We start from the raw sequence: 19600 nt of genomic DNA on the forward strand, positions 1-19600 counted from the left end.
CTGGGATATGCGATCTAGCTGAGTGCCTTGGAAGAGAAACTAGACCTTTGAGAGAGCCTAGGAGGACCTGCCACATCATGATGTAGAAAAATTACATATCTTATATATAATATGGCATATCTTTCTTAAAGCATTTCCAAAAGTAATGAAATGGTTTTTACTGAGAATTATTAGAGGTTTCTTGTTCACACTGTCATTTAATCTAACTCTTAATTCACTAATGAAACTAGTTCTCTCTTCAACAACGTGTGTGATGGAGAATTATTGCCATTACCTTTCACTAGTGACTTTCATTGACCAAACTGTGGTGTGTAAACATTTCTTAAATCTGATATGCAAAATATGAAATTCATACTTTTTCATTTTATAAAGAAAGTGAATTTGAGAACATATACTTAAGCTAGTACTTTTAAAATAGTGTTGTTAGTTATTTATAATCATCATTTCATAATAAGTAGATTCAGATTCTTAGTGGAATATGTAACATGTAGTAATCAACTTAATTAATTAATTTATTTTTTGGTCATTCCTCGAGGCATGTGGGATCTTAATTCCTCAACCAGGGATCGAACCTGCACCCCCTGCAGTGGAAACAAGGAGTCTTAACCACCAGACTGCCAGCGAAGTCACAGTAATCAACTTAATTTAGAGGGTAAATTAAGAATAGTAAATGATAAAAATTGAATGATAGAATGTCTTTCAACAGAAAAAAATTCATATGTATAGCCACTATCTTTAAATCAAAAACTCTTTTTAGTCCTCACTCTGTCTGCTTCTTCTACATTAAAGTGTGAAAACTTCATCCTCATTTAGTACACTAACAGTTCTGAATTTTTTTTAAATTTCCATTTCCATTTACCCAGTTCTTCCAATTAGTCTAAATAATCTAAACCCCAGAGAATACTTATCTTACAGAAACAAGTTACTTGCTTTTCAAATTATATATATTTATGTATTATATATTGCATATATATTCTCATGTATATTATATATTTCTCTTCTTACATATTCACATATATATGTATTCTTTCGTTAAGGTCAATTCCTGTTCTTCAGTCCTACACATTTTTTGTTGTGTTTGCTCTTTTTTGTTTTTAATTTTTGTTTTCTTTTACTTTGTACTAGGACCATTTATTTTAACCTCTGCGGTCAGGTTCTTTCTCATCTACTCACCTACCCTCTCTTTTTCAACATTTAATGGAGAAAAACAGATAAACAGCAGATCCATTACCATATACACATAGCATCTGATATACCTTAGGTGTTTCATTTTCTGGCTCATAAACACTTGCCTTTCCCTCTGTGGTCTTCCTGGAAAAGAACTGGCAATTAGAAAAGTAGGTAGCTAAAGGTAGAGCAAAGAAATGTACAGAACTCACAAAAAGTCATTGGTAATTCATAAATCCTGTTCTAAACTGTAAGTACTTTGGAGAGGCAAAAGCTTAGTCAGCTTTTTCCTGTGGACCCAGCATGTTGATTAGTACTTAGCAAGTAACATAATAAATGTATACTGGAGAAATAAATGAACAATTTGACTCTGAATAATTAATATTTAAGTGATAACAGAATACTGGAAAAAATGACTCATGTAGAAATACTTTATCTTACTTAACTCTCTTCTATCAGATAATCATACTTATTTACATCACTGTAAAATATAACGTATAAAGAAATATTTGTCTTTTTTACCTTTGAAAATTATTATGATAAAGATTTTAGATCCTCTAAGAGGCTATACGTTCAATTTAATGAATTTTGTAAATGTAAGTTACTTAGCTAGAATATACAGGACTGATTTTGCTAGAAGGTTCTAACTATATATATTTCCTTAAAAAATGCTTTCTTAATCCAATAGTACTTTTCCATAAATGTATAAATTAAGCCAGCCATTGTTCGTGTTTTTGGAGAAAGTAAAAGATATATTTTTAGGAGTTTTAATAATTATAAAGACTGTTGTCAATTAGAATTTAAGTACAAAATATCACCCAAGATGTTGACATTGACCTTTAGAAAAAGAAATCTAACTAGGTCATAGTTATGGAAGTGTGTGTGTGTGTGTGTGTGTGTGTGTGTGTGTGTGTGTGTGTGTGTGTTTTATTTGGTTACTATCTTAATGACTTTAAACTATTTATTCTCTCACTATCATAGGTGTTGTCCTACATCCTAGTTTTCCCTCTAATTTTCTTCAGGTGTGCTCAGCACTCTTTGCCACACTGAAAGATCTCCATAGATAAATGAAAATATTAGAAAGGTCCTCTTGAATAGTGTTATATGAATCAAATATTTTCATTAAGAACTATTATTATTAGCAAGAAAAGTTCTCCTATTTCCTGTCACTTGAAAGAATTTCATTCTTTCCTTCACTGTCTCCATCAATCTCTAATCAATGATGGAATTAAAGATTACTTTCTCCATAAACTGTAATCATATGTGATGAAATGATTAGTATTCAGTCAAAATATAAAATAAATTAAAACAGAATATGCATATACATTACTACATATGTGTACATATAAATATATATAGGAGAGAATATACACTTTAAATGCACTCTCAATATTAACTTCTTATTCCTTCTTCACCTTTAAATCAATCATTTTGAAATCTTAAATATTCTAGTGTTCCCTTCCCAAATTATTTGAATTAGTCTAAATTACCTCACCCATAGAAAAGAGTCACCATATGAAAACAAGTTGTTGCAGGATATATATTATTTTGTTAAGATCAATTCCTTGCCTTCTCTCGTAGCACTTTTTGTTTGTTTGTTTAGTTTTGCTATTCATCTTAATAAAGAACAGTCAGCTAGTGAAAAGAGTCTTGTGATTTTAGTAGAAATTAATTTCACAACTGAAAATAAATCTTTTTTCACTGCAAGTAGGTGAATGGCCAGAATTTTTTTCAGTGGAATGAATGAACTATATTGGATACACAATGCATTTATTCCTGCCTCAGCAGACTGGGATTTTTCTTTCTTTTCTATTTCTCTGTATGAAATGTAGATAAGGACGGGTGTAATAGGGCCTGGGCAAAAATTCAAGGTAGTTGCCAAAAACACATGTCTGTCCAACACACGAGGGAGACGATAGCCTTTATCTTTAAAGTCCAAAGATTGCCAGTGTTTTATTACAATCTTATTTCATCCTTATTCAATTATAATTGCATATTTTTAAAAATAATGAACTATATACCCACTGCCAGGCAATTATGCTTATTTCACATGGTTCTCAGCCCTAATTTGATCTCGCCAAAGAATGGTTGTAAGGTTTTATTTGATTTGGCTTTGTCTTGTATTCTTTTGTAAAACAGATTAAACAATACACTCCCAAAGCTTGATTTAATTATTTGCAAAAAGCAATCTCTCCAGCTAATGATAGTCTTGGAAGGAGGTTCATAATTTTTGGCTGGGCTATATTTTTTTTCCCTCTACAATTCTTGAGGAAAATGCTTCCAGTTCTGGACTTTAGATTCTTGAAATTGAAGTAGAACAATTTTTTCCACAGGATTCACAGCCAAAGGCAAAAATGTGGAAGCTAAATTAGAAAGAAAATAATCCCACTACTTAAATATCATAGGTAGATAATTCATATTCATTATGAATTAATGAGTAAAATTAAAGTATAAATGTAGGCATGCTACAATTACTTTTGTCAAATTAACCAAGAGAAGACCAAACATATAAACTATCTAGTATAAATGATAGTGATAATAATAATAAAACTTTTAAATAGTCACTATGGGAAAGGCACTATCCTCTATCCATATTTAATGCATTTAATCTCAAAAGCAACTTTATGAGGTAGATACAACTATTATCTTCACGGGGAAAGCAGGGACAGAGGGTTTAAGTAACAGTGCTAAGGTCTTGGCTTCTCATAAATTTGAACTAGGTAGTTTGACTAAACTTTTAGCCACATTTCGAATGTTTCCACATTGAACCTAATGCAAGTAAACTTGTTCAAGTTGTGATTAACTAAAATTTAATGCAGACAATGACATGAGATGTTAACTTGATCTAGCAAACTTGTGGAGGTGTGAGGACTTTCTTCATGGCTGCAGAGACTGTCTCTTTTAGCTAAATATATAACTGTGGGGAGAAGACAAAGTCACTTAACACTAAGAACAGAGCTGGTCTATTCAGAGAAGGTCTGTGGATACACCTATCACTTTTCAACTTTCTTTTCTATCTGGTACTAGCCTAGGTATTGATGTGTATGGAAACAATATGAGGTTATTGATATCCACATAACTGTAGAGATATTTGCTAGTAACTGCAGAGGGCATTTTATTTCGGTGATAGGAAATTTTCCAGATACTGTTTTAGAGGGCACTTATACAAACAATGTAGATTGCCAATTTGTGGTATGTGCTGGAATGCATTAGGCTTCTACCAGGATCATATAAACCTTACATGGCCACTTCAATGACTCCTAAAGTCTCCTAAGAGAAGGAGCTGATTCACACCCACTCAAGCCCTTAGAAGTGGTGAAGAACCATAAAGAATGAGGAAAGTGACAACTGTTAAAATCATCTCTGTGTATTGGCTAGATCCCTATATGTAAGAATAACCATTCCAGGGTGTTCCCAAAACAAATTGGCAGGAATGTCAGGCTTTCGTACATATATATCTTAATTGTATTATGAACCACTGTCACTGGATATCCTACCTTATAGGTGATATGCAGTCACTGGGAAACAGATATTAGCTGAAATGTCTATCATACCCAGAGCTTTTAGGGCACTAACTTCTTTATGAAATGAAACTATGATAGATGGTTAGCAAAATTTATAACTATGTGTAAGCCTTCTATAGTCTTTTCTCTGCTCTTCTGTTCTAATTTCAGAATGTCCCTTCTATCTATAAAATGTAATTTTAAAAGTTGTTGATAAGTAGTGGATTATATCATCTCAGCCCTCATGCACAATCCAATAACGAACGTGTGCCAGTGGTTCTCAAGAACTATGCAATCCCTGTGCATCCCCAAGAAAATTTCAGAGTCTGTTAGTTCAAAGCCAATTCCATAACAATATTACAGTGTTGTTTGCCTTTTCCGTCATGTTAGTATTTGCACTAAAGGTGGTAAAAGAGTGGGCACGTGGAGGGGGAAGGGTAAACTAGGACGAAGTGAGAGAGTGACATGGACATATATACACCTAGTGGGAGGCAGCTGCATAGCACAGGGAGATCAACTCCGTGCTTTGTGACCACCTAGAGCAGTGGGATAGGGAGGGTAGGAGGGAGACCCAAGAGAGAGGGGATATGGGGATATATGTATATGTATAGCTGATTCACTTTGTTATGAAGCAGAAACTAACCCACCATTGTAAACCATTTATACTCCAATAAAGATGTTAAAAAACATTAATTAATTAATTAATTAAAAAAAGAGTGGACACTTTAGCAGGAGTCAAGGCAGCAGTACCAAATTGTACTAAGGCATTGAATTCTTCACCAAACACACACACTAAAAAACAAAATTTCAGTTTCACTTAAAAGTGTTCTTGATGAAGCAGTAGAAATTATTTAAATATTGACTTTTGAGTAAGCATATTTTTAACGTTTTGTGTGATAAAATAGGAAATGCACACAAAGCATTTCTGATGCATACTAAAGTAAAATGATTGTCTCAAGGAATACAATTTGGACAACTGTTTGAATTGCGAACTAAACTAGCTGCTCCTCTCCCACCCCACGGAATAACAGTTTACTTGTGAGAACATCTGTAATACTATGAGTATTTGGACTTGACAACTACTTTCTCAAAAAAAGAACAGATTGAATCAGCCTATCACTTTAAAGAAAAAAAAACTAGCATATTGATTTCATGCATTTGGAATTTGTGGAATTTGGAATTTTCTTAACATTGAGTTTCCCATTATTTAAGGAATTTTACTATGAGTCTGGTGGTTATAATAACAAAGGTAATTTTATTTGATATTTATACTGAAATGTGCCAAAACTATAACTCAATTCATTATTATTTTCCAAATGACCAATACATGATGTTATACAGTTATATATGGATAAAATATTTATTAAAAATACATAATATAGCAATGGATTTTATAGGAACAGAATATGAGAAGTTCATTTATGTGGTTTCAGATTCCACATTGAAATAAACCTTTAAGAAACTACTGTTTGTAGAGTTTTGGTATAGTATTAACAGCAAAAGTATTCATAATTATCTGAAAGTATTATGAAAATATTATTCACCTTTCCAATTATATATCTGCATGAGGCTGTATTTTCTTCATATATTTCAGTCTAAATAATACATTGTAATGCATTGTTTGTGGAAACAAATTTGAGAGCCCAGATAGGATCTACTAAGACTGAAATTAAAGAAATTTGCAAAAATGTAAAATGCTTTTGTCATCAATTTTTTTGGGTTTGCAAAATATAGTTATGTTAACACATTATGGGTTCTTTCCTTAAACATATTTATTGGAGTATAATTGCTTTACAACTGTGTGTTAGTTTCTGCTGTATAACAAGGTGAATCAGCTATACGTATACATATATCCCCATATACCCTCCCTCTTGCATCTCCCTCCCACCCTCCCTATCCCATCCCTCTAGGTGGTCACAAAACATCGATCTCCCTGATCTCCCTGTGCTATGTGGCTGCTTCCCACTAGCTATATATTTTACATTTGGTAGTGTATATATGTACATGCCACTCTCTCACTTTGTCCCAGCTTACCTTTCCCCCTCCCCATACCCTCAAGTCCATTCTCTAGTCTGCATCTTTATTCCTGTCCTGCCCCTAGGTTCTTCAAAACTTTTTTTTTTTTTAGATTCTTCAAAACCTTATTTTTTTGTGTTAGCTGGGTTCTTACTGTTATTTTTTAATGAATTAATAGATATTTTAGAATATTAGTTTTCATTCTTAATCAGATATATAGAGATGACAGATACAAATATACATATAGGTGTAGATATAAATACAAATATAGACATAGGCTAGAAATAGACATGACTCACACAGAAGTTCTTTGAGAGTCCCAGTAATTTTAAGTGGGAAGGGGACCTGAGTGCAATGTGTTTGAGAAATGTAACATGTGCTTATTCCTCCATACATGGTGTCATAGTTGCCTCTCACAATAGATTTATATTTCTGTTCAAAATTAACTGACTGAGAGAGGCTTCCTAACACAACAACAACATCACATTGCATCTCCTTGGCCTTATTTTATTGTTCACCGTAGCATCCAACATTATTCAGGATTTTCTATTTACGTTTATGTTTATTTGTTTATTTTCTGTATCTTCCATTGAAATGTAAACTCCATATGGGTGAGAATTTTATTTGTTTGTTCACCACAGTATCTGCAGTGTCCAGGACAGTGCTCAATAAATAACTGTTGTATAAATTAAGGAATAAATAAAAATTAATAAAATGGCAACATTCTCTCAAATTTTATCTTACTACACTCAACGTATTTTTCCCAGTTATGCATTTGATCATGTCATTCAAAAACTTAAAATATTTCATTGCTTTTCTGTCAAACTTCTTAACAAGACATTCAAAGTCCTCCATGGTCCATATGAAATCAGTTTAAATCCCCAGATTTACATCTCCCTACTCACTGCCTTATAATGTATGATCTAGTAACTTTTAATTATATGTAGTAACCCACATATCATATGGTTACTGGCTACACTTTCTAATGTTTATATAGCTCCTTTAATTATCCCCAAACCAAAAATGAACAAATGTTTCACTAGCCTTTAATAATGATGATTTTTAAAATCTCAGTTCAAGAAGTCAAATAAAAGTACAGTTAGATAGTAAAAATTTCTATGAAAACAATAAAGCAGAGTGCTGTGGGTATGGGTAGGTATGTGTGTAACTTGGGTAAGGAGGCTACTTCCTGTAGCATAATGAGGAAAGCTCCTCTTCCCTGAGACAATATGTCAGTTGAGTGCCGAATTACAAGAAAGAATCAAACATTTGAAGATCTAAGGGAGAATAAAGCAAAGTCATTGATGTGGGAAAAGGCTTGGTATACATATTCTCATAACAGAAAATGTTCAGGGTGGCTGGAGCCAGTGAGCAAGGAGGAGCATGGTTTGAATTAAGGTAAAAAAACTGGGTCAGAACAAGATGATGTAGTTGGATACAGACTTTGGGAAAGGATTTTATTTCTATTCTAAGCACAATTAGAAACCACTGGAGAGGTTTCAGCAGAGAAAGACATGGTATTATTTGCATATTAAAAAGTTGAAGGATTGGATGTGAGAAATGTGTTAACTGTGTTACTCTGGATAATGTAGCTGTTCATACTGAACAAAAGGATAAGGCCAGAATTGCTCATTTCTCTTTCTGCTTATTGAAGTATAATAGAGTATGTATTATAAGCATTCAGAGTTGAGGTGTTTGATGTGAGGTATATTCATTTAGGAGAACAGAGATTCACAGATAAGTCTGTTAAATTGCTTCTGAAAATATCTCACTCAGGTATTCAATACACACTGCTAATTTGTTATATATGGGAAATAGTTTATATATAATATATATTATATGTTAATTATATATGTGAAAACATGCAAGAGAAAGAGGATAAAGTTGCTTATAAGATAAACAATTTAGATAAATTTTATTTTGCTTTTTCAGTAATACATACTATACCTACTTTTAAGGTGTGTATGAGGCAGTTTTTAGAATAATTTTTGTAGTTTTAGACCTACAAATATTTATACTTAGGGATTCTAATAATATTGTGTTCCCCAAACTCACAGGCATTTAAATGAGAAATATGTGTGCTGTCATACATAAGGAGACATCCCTGGTCCCCACAGAGTCATACTCTTACATCTCACTTCTCACTGACATTCACTATTATATTATTGAAACAAAAGTGTCTTTCAGGAACACATCAAGAGGAACACATGTGCTAAGTACTCCCTGATAAGAACCCCAAGGTCCCTTTTGATCTGCTGTCATTTTCAACCTCTCACACTTTAGACTGTATGCAGGGACTCTTTCAAGCACCATCTGAAGTGAAGGTTTTCTATGAGACATGCTTGCATGTTATTCTACCTTGAGAAATCAGACTGGTCACACCTACCGTGGAGTTTTTACTAGTGGGTTTTCTCTCTCACTTCTCCACCCTTAATTTGAGTAGATTTTAGATACTTATTTTCTTTATGTTAGGGAAATTAGAAATTCCATTAGAATTTCTAATTTCTAATTCCATTAGAAATTCCATCCTTCCTTTTGGTTTTGTCTCTTACAGTCTTTGAGGAGGTAAAATTCTACTTAAACTCTTTATATATCTATCTCTTTGGTTCATTGTGAAAACTCTATATACTTTGATTCAGCCATGGTCTAACTTTTATAATAAAATTAAATTGTAAGAATCAAACTCAAATACGTTGTCTTTCAAGAGTCTGGATCTAACACTTTCATTTCAAAATGTTGTCTTGCCTACAACCTTAAAAACAAACAAAAAAATCTTTCACAAAAAATTGTGAAATTTAATGTTATTTTTTATTCTGTATAGATTCACTTTCTTGGTAAAAGAATAAAGGCCAATGACTCAATGGGTGGAGTGTCTTAAGCAACTAGGAATAAGAATTACTGAGAATAAAATATATTTATTAATATATAAAAATAAAAGCGTGCATTTACAAGGGAAAACTTTAAATCTAGAATTAGAAACAGAATATCTAAAAATATGACAATCTTATAAAGAACATCTTTTAATATTTGAAAATAATATGGAGATACAATGAAGAAAAATATTGAATGTAATGTAAATTTTCACCAAATTAACAACTTCACATCTAAGTAAAATAACAAAATGTTGTAGAAATTTATACTCGGTGGAGATTTTTTTAAATCTTAGACATTTTATATTAGAAGACATAATGATTATTATAAACCTCCAGTGAAACTGATGGGAATCCATGTTTCAGGATTCCCTTTTTATTAAAAAGAGAAAATCTCAAGCTTAATAATTTAATACAATTTTAAAGATACACAATCACTTTTATAGTAGAATAAAAATACAAAGAAGGAAAACATATGAATAAAAATAATAATGAGCACTATAGCTTCCTATAATGCAACAAAGTGTGATAAATCTTTTTATCATCAAAATTTTATATATTGCTAACTGCTTTATAGCTAGTAAGAGATTACCATTATGAACAATTATAAAATTTGTCACTTTGTAAGGCAGACAGTTCATTTTTACAGAGCATCCATCAAATTTCTTGTTCTTCATAAAACTTTTTCCCTGCCTTATGAATATTTCAGTTTTCATGAACATTTATATACCAATTATAAATGTAAATGCTTTAGAAAGAGAATATTATATAAAATGACACCCTATTAAAATGTCATATTTCTTTAAGAGGTCTTAGCATGCAATACCAATAGCACAAATTGTTTATAAATTCACTGTCACTAATATGTCATCTATCATTTATCTGTATACTTGACCATAGAGTCTATATATTTTCTCAGTCATGTACTATGTATAGCATTATTTCTCTATTTGGAAATGTGGTTTTTTAAGCAAAAGATAATGTAACCACCTTTACACATACATATACTAAGATATCATTTATGTTGCCCCCAGGATTAAATAGAAATAGTTCAATCTGTTTTCCTGCGTTATTTTTTTAAAACATGTATTTGATCCTCTTGGCCTGCAGTAGTGTTTCTCAAAGAAAATTTATCACCAGAGTTATATGGAATGTTTGTTAAAAGCAATGGATTCTTTGTTCTATCTTAGATTTACTAAATAAGAATCTTTAATGGAAAAATCAGAATCTGAGAATGTATATTTTATCGTAACTTTATTTTTTCTTACATTGAACAAGGTTGAGTACCATTACTCTGGAGGGTAAGATACATACACCTTAGTATAGTAAACAAATCCTTTTATTCAGCCTCCAGCCTAGTTTCAGCAAATAAATCTCATATCCCCAAGTACCACCTACCCAAACTTACACAAGCTATAACATTCCATAACTGTCAACTTTCAACAGCTGTTCATGTTTCGTCCAAACCATTCATGTTTCTTTGGAAAGGTAAGTGACTAAACAATGTTCTTAGTAACAAAGTGAAGACAAGAATCTTTGTCTCCTAATTAAGTGCTCTGTAGTATATCTACCCTCCAATTTATTCAAAATATATAATAAAAAATGATGGCAAATGTGCACAGCATTGGAGGAAATTCAGAGAAAACCTCTTTCCAGACTTTTGAGAAATTTTGTTTCAGACCTGATTACAAACTGGAAAGCTTTCATTTATTGCATTTAAGGAGAGTTTTCTGAAATACATTAAACTAGATGTTAGTTTTACTTGTGAATATGCTATTTCTCTGAGTATTAAACCATAGCCCAACATTTATTTATAAACCTTTACTTTATGCTGATTTTATACTTTTTTGTTGCTCCACATGCATTAACCCTGGAATAAATTATTTAATTTTCAAATATGTTTGAGAATATTTGGTTGAACAGACTCAATACAATTTTTTAAAGTTACAAATTGTAAATGGAAACTTCATAAAATTAGGGTGTTATTAATTAATTATATAAAGAGGAAATAAAATCTGATTAATTTTCAGTGGAGTAATTTGCAATCTTTACTTTTAAGAAGTTTCTTGACATTGAGTATTTGAATTTTCTACAAGAATTTTGGTTATAATCTTTCACTGCTATGCAAAATACTGTCATGTCAAAAAATATTTTTTCAACATTTTCTACACTTATTTTAAGGTAAGAGATTTTATGTGGCAGTGAGTGATTGCATGCATGGCAAGTGTTCACTTTTACAAAGAAAATTCCATGAACCCAACCAATCTCCATTGTTAGAATGCTCTAGAATGTGTAATTCCACAGTAAGAATTTGTCATTTTGACCTAAGTAATGCCAGTGCCCTGCTGACATTTTCAAAAATACATTAACATGTGAGAACAAAAATCTTATTATTATTAATTTTTACTTATGGGGTTTGACAAAAGAGTTTGGAGGAAGAATTTGGGGACATGGAGTAGAGGATCAGTAATTTGGAGAATGATGAAAGTGATCAGGGCACGAAAAATAAAGGCACTAAATAAAGACACTTGCAGAGGTTCAATCTGGGGATACAGGAAACACCAAAAAGAAGCTTCAAAATCTTTTAAATTTTGGTTAATATTAGCCTAGATTGTAGACAGATATTGTAGACACATATCTGCCATATTATGGAACTGTTTTTACATTTAGAGGAATAGAAAGCCACTGACAGTTTGTAAGCAGATGGGTAATTCTACCAGATTTGTATTTTAAAATCAGCAATCTGGTTTCAATGAGAAAAACTTCCTGAATACGTTTCAGAGTGTTGTGGTTAGCTCATTTAGTGAAATCCGGAAGTAATTCTGATGAGAGATGCTATTTTTGAACTAATAGGGTGAATAATAATGAAGAGTACTAGAAAGAGAAGAGCCATAATATAAAAAAGACTTGATTATGTTCCTGAAGTGGAACAAAGAGGATTCAACAGGCTGAATAAAAGTCTATCCAAAGTGCCCATTTTTACTAGAAAATATTCCTTGAAAAATTCATATAAAAGCAATATGTCTTCTCATGGTACACTATGTATTTGTGAAAAGAGTTATTTTCCTGGAACGAAATTACCATATTGATTTTTCTTCTGGATAGCGTAAGCCTACTGAATGATTAAACCATTCTAAAGTAGTTCAATGTCAAAGTATCACAAGCTATCTGGAAAAATATTTTTTAAAAAGACACAGAAACTAACAGCACAATCAAGTTAGGGCTACTTATTTCCTGATAGTGCTCTAACTAGTCATTAAAAAAAGAGGGTTCTGACCAAACCTCTCAACATTTATTTTTCCCATGTGATTATTAAGTACAGCCAAAGCTGTTATCCATTGTTTTATAAAATAAAACACATTTAATAAAATAATCATATCCTACAAACTATATACCTATATGTATGTAGATAGATATTACAGAGGGTTAAAAAAGAAGAGTCTGGTAGAATAGAGCATAAAAAAGGAATCAAGAAAAGAAACATTCCAACGTGACGTGTATCCTTATTTCTTTGCAGATCCACAGTTACTGGGGGGAATAATCTCCTTAAAATTAATATAGAAGTAGACTGGAGCAGATGAAAGACACATAGTTTTTTAAATTATCTAAGTTTTCATACATCACCAGGGAAATCAAATGTGCAAAAAGTCCTAAGAGTTCAACAAGATAGGAAATTTTTAAGGATAGGAAAAGCATTTGTTTTTTAAAATCTATATAACACAATTTTCTGTGAGTTTAAAAATGCCATAGCATATAGGACTTCTAGGTAAAGTGGGTAATTTGACTTAACTTCTATTTGAACTTTGGACTTGCAAAAATGGTTATAATTTTGAGTAATCTTTATTCAGCTGTTATGAGTTGAATAGTATCTGCCAAAGAAATATGCTGAAGTCCTAACCTGCAGTACCTCAGAATCTGACTTTATTTGGAAATAGGGTCTTTACAAAGGTAATCAAGTTAAAATAAGATAATTAGGGTGAACCTTAAGCCAATATAACAGGTGTCCTTATAAATAAGGAAAATTTGGACCCAAAGACAGACCTGCACAAAGGGAAGACTATGTGAAGAGATATGGGTAAATATTATGTGAAAATGAAGGCAGAGACTGGAGAAATGAATCTACAAAACAAGGAATGCCGAAGATTGCTGCAAACCACCAGAAGCTAGGAGAGAAGCATGGAACGGATATCTGTTATTTTTAAGCCACACACTTTTTTTTTTTTTTTTTTTTTTTGTCTGCATTGAGTCTTCGTTGCTGTGCATGGGCTCTCGCTAGTTGCAGCGAGCAGGGGCTACTCTTAGTTGTGGTGTGCGGGCTTCTCATTGCGGTGGCTTCTCTTGTTGCAGAGCACGGGCTCTAGGCTCGCGGGCTTCAGTAGTTGTGGCGCGTGGGCTCTAGAGCACAGGCTCAGTAGTTGTGGTGCACGGGCTTAGTTGTTCCACAGCATGTGGGATCTTCCCGGGCCAGGGCTCGGAATTGTGTCCCCTGCATTGGCAGGCGGTTTCCCAACCAGTGCACCACCATGAACTTTTTGGTATTTTATTACAGCAACCCTAGGAAACTAACACATTTACTCAGATGAATATATTTTCTTCAGAATATTGACAGATTGATGAAACACTTCCCTAACACCCTTGTGATATTTCATACTAATTGAACATTATTATTTAAAATACTATTAATTATAGAAAATATAAAATATAGCCACCCCAGCCACCATTGAAAGCTTTGATCATATAAGTACTTAGCATACTGGAAAAAGTATTATAATTTGAATTTACTTAATACTAGAAAATTATGTTACCATCTTGTTCAAGCAAGCATATACACTTTAAACTCCTTGAATTTGAGATCTCTGAGTCATTTTGGAATCTTTGTCCAAATGTAGCACTGCATCTCATATAATATTTTAACAAATAGCTGTTCAATGTATCAATGTAGAGATACAAACAAGGATAAAAATATGCTATCCTTAAGTTTTGAAAAGTAGACTAAAATACAGTTAAATATATCTCTATTTTTTTTTTTATTGAAGTATAGTTGATTTACAATGTTGTGGTACTTTCTGGTATACAGCAAAGTGATTCAGTTATACATATATATATACATATTCTTTCCATTATGATTTATTACAGGATATTGAATATAATTCCCTGTGCTATACAATAAGACCTTATTGTTTACCTATTTTATATATAGTAGTTTGCATCTGCTAATCCCAAACTCCTAATTTATCCATCATCCATCTCTCTACTTTTAATTATATAAGAAACAGATACATAAAGCAGAACTAGTAAGTTACTGTTTCTGTAACTTGTAGTTCTGGTCTTAGAAAACATGTGTACAGTGGCATATTTTGTGGTAAAATCTGACATTTTCCCTTTGTTCTGAGAGATTTTAATCAGTGCATTTTATGCAATAGAAATATTTTTATAGTGAACACATATTTATATGATCTTATATTTGGATCTCAAAATCCATTCCTTTCAAAATAAAAAAAAAAAGACAAACAAAAAAAACAGCTGGCTTTTCTCTGACTAAGGTTTAAATGCCACATTTTTTTTCACCCTTACCATGGGGAAGGGCTCCCATGAATCAGTATAAATAGCATAGACATAAGCAAGTTCTTCCCCAGGATTTTCTCTCCCCAGTGTATTTTCTCTGAGGGTCCTTGAATTCTTTTGAAAATTAGCAGTCCCAGACGTCTCAGTTGAAAAAAAAAAAAAAAAAGGCAAGAAAACGAATATGTCTTACATTACAAAAAGTTTAGTACTGAAAAAAGTACAAGCCAAAGAAAAAAAGAAAAAGCAGTCAAAGCAAATATGCATTACCATGAACTGTGCTGATAAATAGTCTATGTCAAACAATTACTGAAATTAATTAGTAATGAAAAACGAACACTTGTTTCCATTGAAAACCAAGACCAACTCAAGGCCTTTCTGAACTGACTCAGACTACAATTACGATAATTCCTACTGCATGCATGGGGAGATTTTAGTGGGGTAGGATTTTGAATGAGGGTCCTAGGTTGGATAGATATGAGTGACGGACACATGGTAGGATGTGGCAGATACTGTGATATGCTGCGAAGTCACCTTTCATGGATGGATTTGTTGTCTCCGCTGTGGGAAGTGCTGTCAGCCTTCTCAGATAATGCCCAGAGGCAAGAGTTGCCTTGTCCAAAACCATGCCCCTTCCCAGGACAGTCACACCTGATAGCCACAAATCTGACTAATGCAGGTGTTTTAAAAGCCTGGTCATTTCAGCCTAATTCTTGCTTCAAAGCTCCTGTATGGGGCTTCCCTGGTGGTGCAGTGGTTGAGAGGCCGCCTGCCGATGCAGGGGACACGGGTTCTGTGCCCCTGTCCAGGAAGATCCCACATGCCGCAGAGCGGCTAGGCCCGTGAGCCATGGCCGCTGAGCCTGCGCATTCAGAGCCTGTACTCCGCAACGGGAAAGACCACAACAGTGAGAGGCCCGCATACCACACACACACACAAAAAAAGTATAAAAATAGAAACAGTGTAAAGTCGCTCTGGTGGATGTGTCTGGGAACAGGTGGAAATCTGCCTGGGTAGAGGCACATTTATTTTGCATTTTTATATGGTATATATTGCCTTTTTATATTGTTCACATTCTAAAAACCATGATTAATGTATACTTATGGCTAATAAAACTTTTACTTTAATGTTCAAAGTAATTTTATTGATAGAGAGAAAAGAGGAATAACTCCTTTACATTTTTCTTTCCAATGTCACTGCTCGTTTGGCCACCAGATCATAATTTTATATGCACAAAACTATGTTTTCTGTTGCAGGGAATAAATAAGCCAACTCAGAATCCAATGTTTCTTTTTTTATCCCAGGGAAACTAAATAAAAAAGAGATGAAAAACATATTCACTACATCATCTTTCCGCTGAGTTTCTTTACCTACAACTAATATTTGAATCCCACTGGAAATCGTGTGTTTTTATCTGTTAGAGGAATGTGGGCTTCTCAACATAAAATTCTAACAGAATTGCTCAAATTCATAACAACTATTCTGTGCATACCTGTTAGCAATCACTTTACCTGATAAATTATACAAGGCAATCAATGACTCACAATTTTAGCCCCGAAATATTAGTAGCAATGACATTGTTCTCATATTCATTATTAAGAAAATGCACTTAAAATTTTTGCCTTTCTATAATTTATCATACAAGTAGGAATGAAACGGCATATTATTCATTCTCACAAGTTTTAATGGCTCATCTCAGTAGCTGGACTTTGAGAGAGCAGTTCAGTGACAAATCCCAGAAGCTTTGAGAAATAAAATACTTAAATCTTATTTATAGGTTTATGCAATTATTATTACAGAAGTTGATCAATATGTTAATTGAGCTTGATTACTATCTTTTGCTTATTTTAGACAGCTCTGACTTTACTAACTTTATGTCATAGCTGAAATGTTATGCTTTAGCTGGTTTAACTTATAAAAACCTGGGAAATACTGCAGATGTCTAGGATTGCAAATCATTCTAGTAGAATGAATACATATGGAGTATTATATTCAATTCTTCAGTCAGAAGGCAAACGAATGAATAGTGTTCAGTAAAAAGGTTCATGGCAGCAGTGTACATGTGGCATGCAGGCGTGTAAGTGTGTAATGTCTTGAAGGGATAAAAAAAATGATGAAGAGGAAGTGTCACTAGGAGAACACTGGGGGATTTTACTAAAATCAGAATAAATTGAATACCATAAAATGCTGACCAGCAGCAAAAATTCTCTCAGATATGATATTTGCAGTTGGAAATTTTGAAATTTTTATAACCGCAAATTCTTTGAAGATAGGGTACCAATTTCATCACTTGGTTCATGAAAAAACTGAATAATAGGACAGTGGATACTATAGTTTTAAAATATAAAGTATATATTTTACATATAAGATATAAATACAAATTATAAAATGCTGTGCTCTTGCTGATAGATAATAGGTCAAATAAACTTCTCATTCTCTATTTGTTAGCGTCCTATGTTCTCTTCCAGGCATTACGTTTATCATCCATGGAAAATTTAACATACATAACAGTCACACAAATACAGAATCTTTGGCTCTGTGGAGTGAGATTAAGATTCAGTAGATAGCTATTTTTACCCAATTTCCTGCAACTAGGTTTCTCTCAAAACTTAAAGTATATACAATACTAAATCAGTAGGAATAGCAGGTTTGGGAGAAAATGTGATGAATTCGATCTTAGAAATTATTAATCTGAAATGCTTATAGAAATGGAACAGGAGCTTGGAAGGAGAATTTACACGCTTAGACTAGACTGTTAATGACTTTACAAACTCTTCCATGGAAGAATGACCAAAGGTGTCTCTGTAAAGAAGAGGATAAGGATTAATATCTGTGAAGATATTTTCATTCAGAAGGTGAACAGAGAAAAAAGAGCCCAGATTAGTGACCACAGAGGTAGGAAGGCAAACAGAACATAAGTTCTATGAGGTAACATAGAATCCAAGGGAAGAAAGTATCTAGGATGAATTGGACAATGTAAACAAAATGATGAAAATTGTGAAGGAGGAAGACTAAAAAGTCCACTGGATTCACCAACATGACAGTTATTGGTTACTCCCCTTGAAAATATATTCAGTGAAGTGGTAAGAGAAATACTAATGTTCCAAGTTGTTCAGAAGTGTCTCACTGAAGGACAAAAAGTAGAGATAAACATTGTACAATTAAAAATGTTACTGATGAGAGAGTAGTACAATGGTAGATCAAGAAATAAGGTACTACAGGACAGATATGAGTTTGTTTACCATTATAAAAGAAATAGTCCCTAGAGAGTGAGAATTTTAAATGAAATTGCAGAAGTTGGTTTATGTGGCATATATACTGAATGTAATATGATTTGGCCAGAAACATCAAATCAGGTAATAATAAGCAATGTAACGACTATTATTATATTTTAATTAATATATGGTTCAAAAGCCAATGGTTAATTAGGTCACTTAGCTAAACCATCAACACGGGTTTAATCTTTAGAAAAATCAAGACTGCAACAGTAATTCAATTCAGTTACATACATTTGACGGTAAGAAGAACCATAGAATGATGGTGATCTTCATAGCATAAGACTTCTCCATGTATAAGCCCTTTTGCATCAAGAATAGTCACGTCCAAGGGTATTTTAGTTCTAGTATTTACTTCTTTCCTTCAAAACCCATTTGCCATTCTTTGTCCATTCGACATTGGAATCTCCATACTATGAAGACTCCCCCAGCTAATGAGGCATATCCAGAATATACTGGATGCTTAGTTTCCCAGTTCTTTACAGTTAAAGTACAAACACCTGACTAAGGTTCTGCCAATCGAACATTGACTCTGAAACAGAAGCTAGTGACCTAAAGAAGAATGGGCATGACAAAATGTTTTCTGGTGACGGGTCTGGAGTGACGGCCACTAAATCCAGAGGCCAATCTCGGCATGGCTGCATCGCTAGGGGTAGTTCCTATGACTCTGTCTCATGAGGCATCATCTGGTTTCCAGAGATAAGGACAGTTACGTCTTTGGTTGGCCAGATCTACATAATGATTTGATAATTGTTTCTGGTTGCGTGGCCTCTAAACCTGGTTCTCTGGATATCTGGAGATACTATGGGCTGTCCAATACCTTTCTAATGAATTCATTTTCTAGAATCATTTATCAAGAATCAGCTGCTCTTTTTTTGTTATTATGATTTCTTGCAATCAACTCTACCTGAGTCATCAATTGGGGCCTTAATATTTTACATTATTTATAAATTACTTTATTCATTTATAGTGTAATAAATGTATGTTATCTGCATATCTGTTCAAACTGAAATGCATTATTTATTTTGCTTATTTTGTGTGACTTCCTCCCCATTCACCAATTTTTGTTCCGTAATACTCCACATTTGGGGGAAAAAAACCAGCTATAGTTACATGGTGTCTTTTCATTCTCTATTGCTGTATTCACTTCACAGGTTGGCTACTCTAATTCTCATCCCGTCTTCATTAGTCATCATTATTGACTCAG

The sequence above is a fragment of the Pseudorca crassidens genome, chromosome 5 (genome assembly GCF_039906515.1).
Source record: "Pseudorca crassidens isolate mPseCra1 chromosome 5, mPseCra1.hap1, whole genome shotgun sequence".
Lineage (NCBI taxonomy): Eukaryota > Metazoa > Chordata > Mammalia > Artiodactyla > Delphinidae > Pseudorca > Pseudorca crassidens.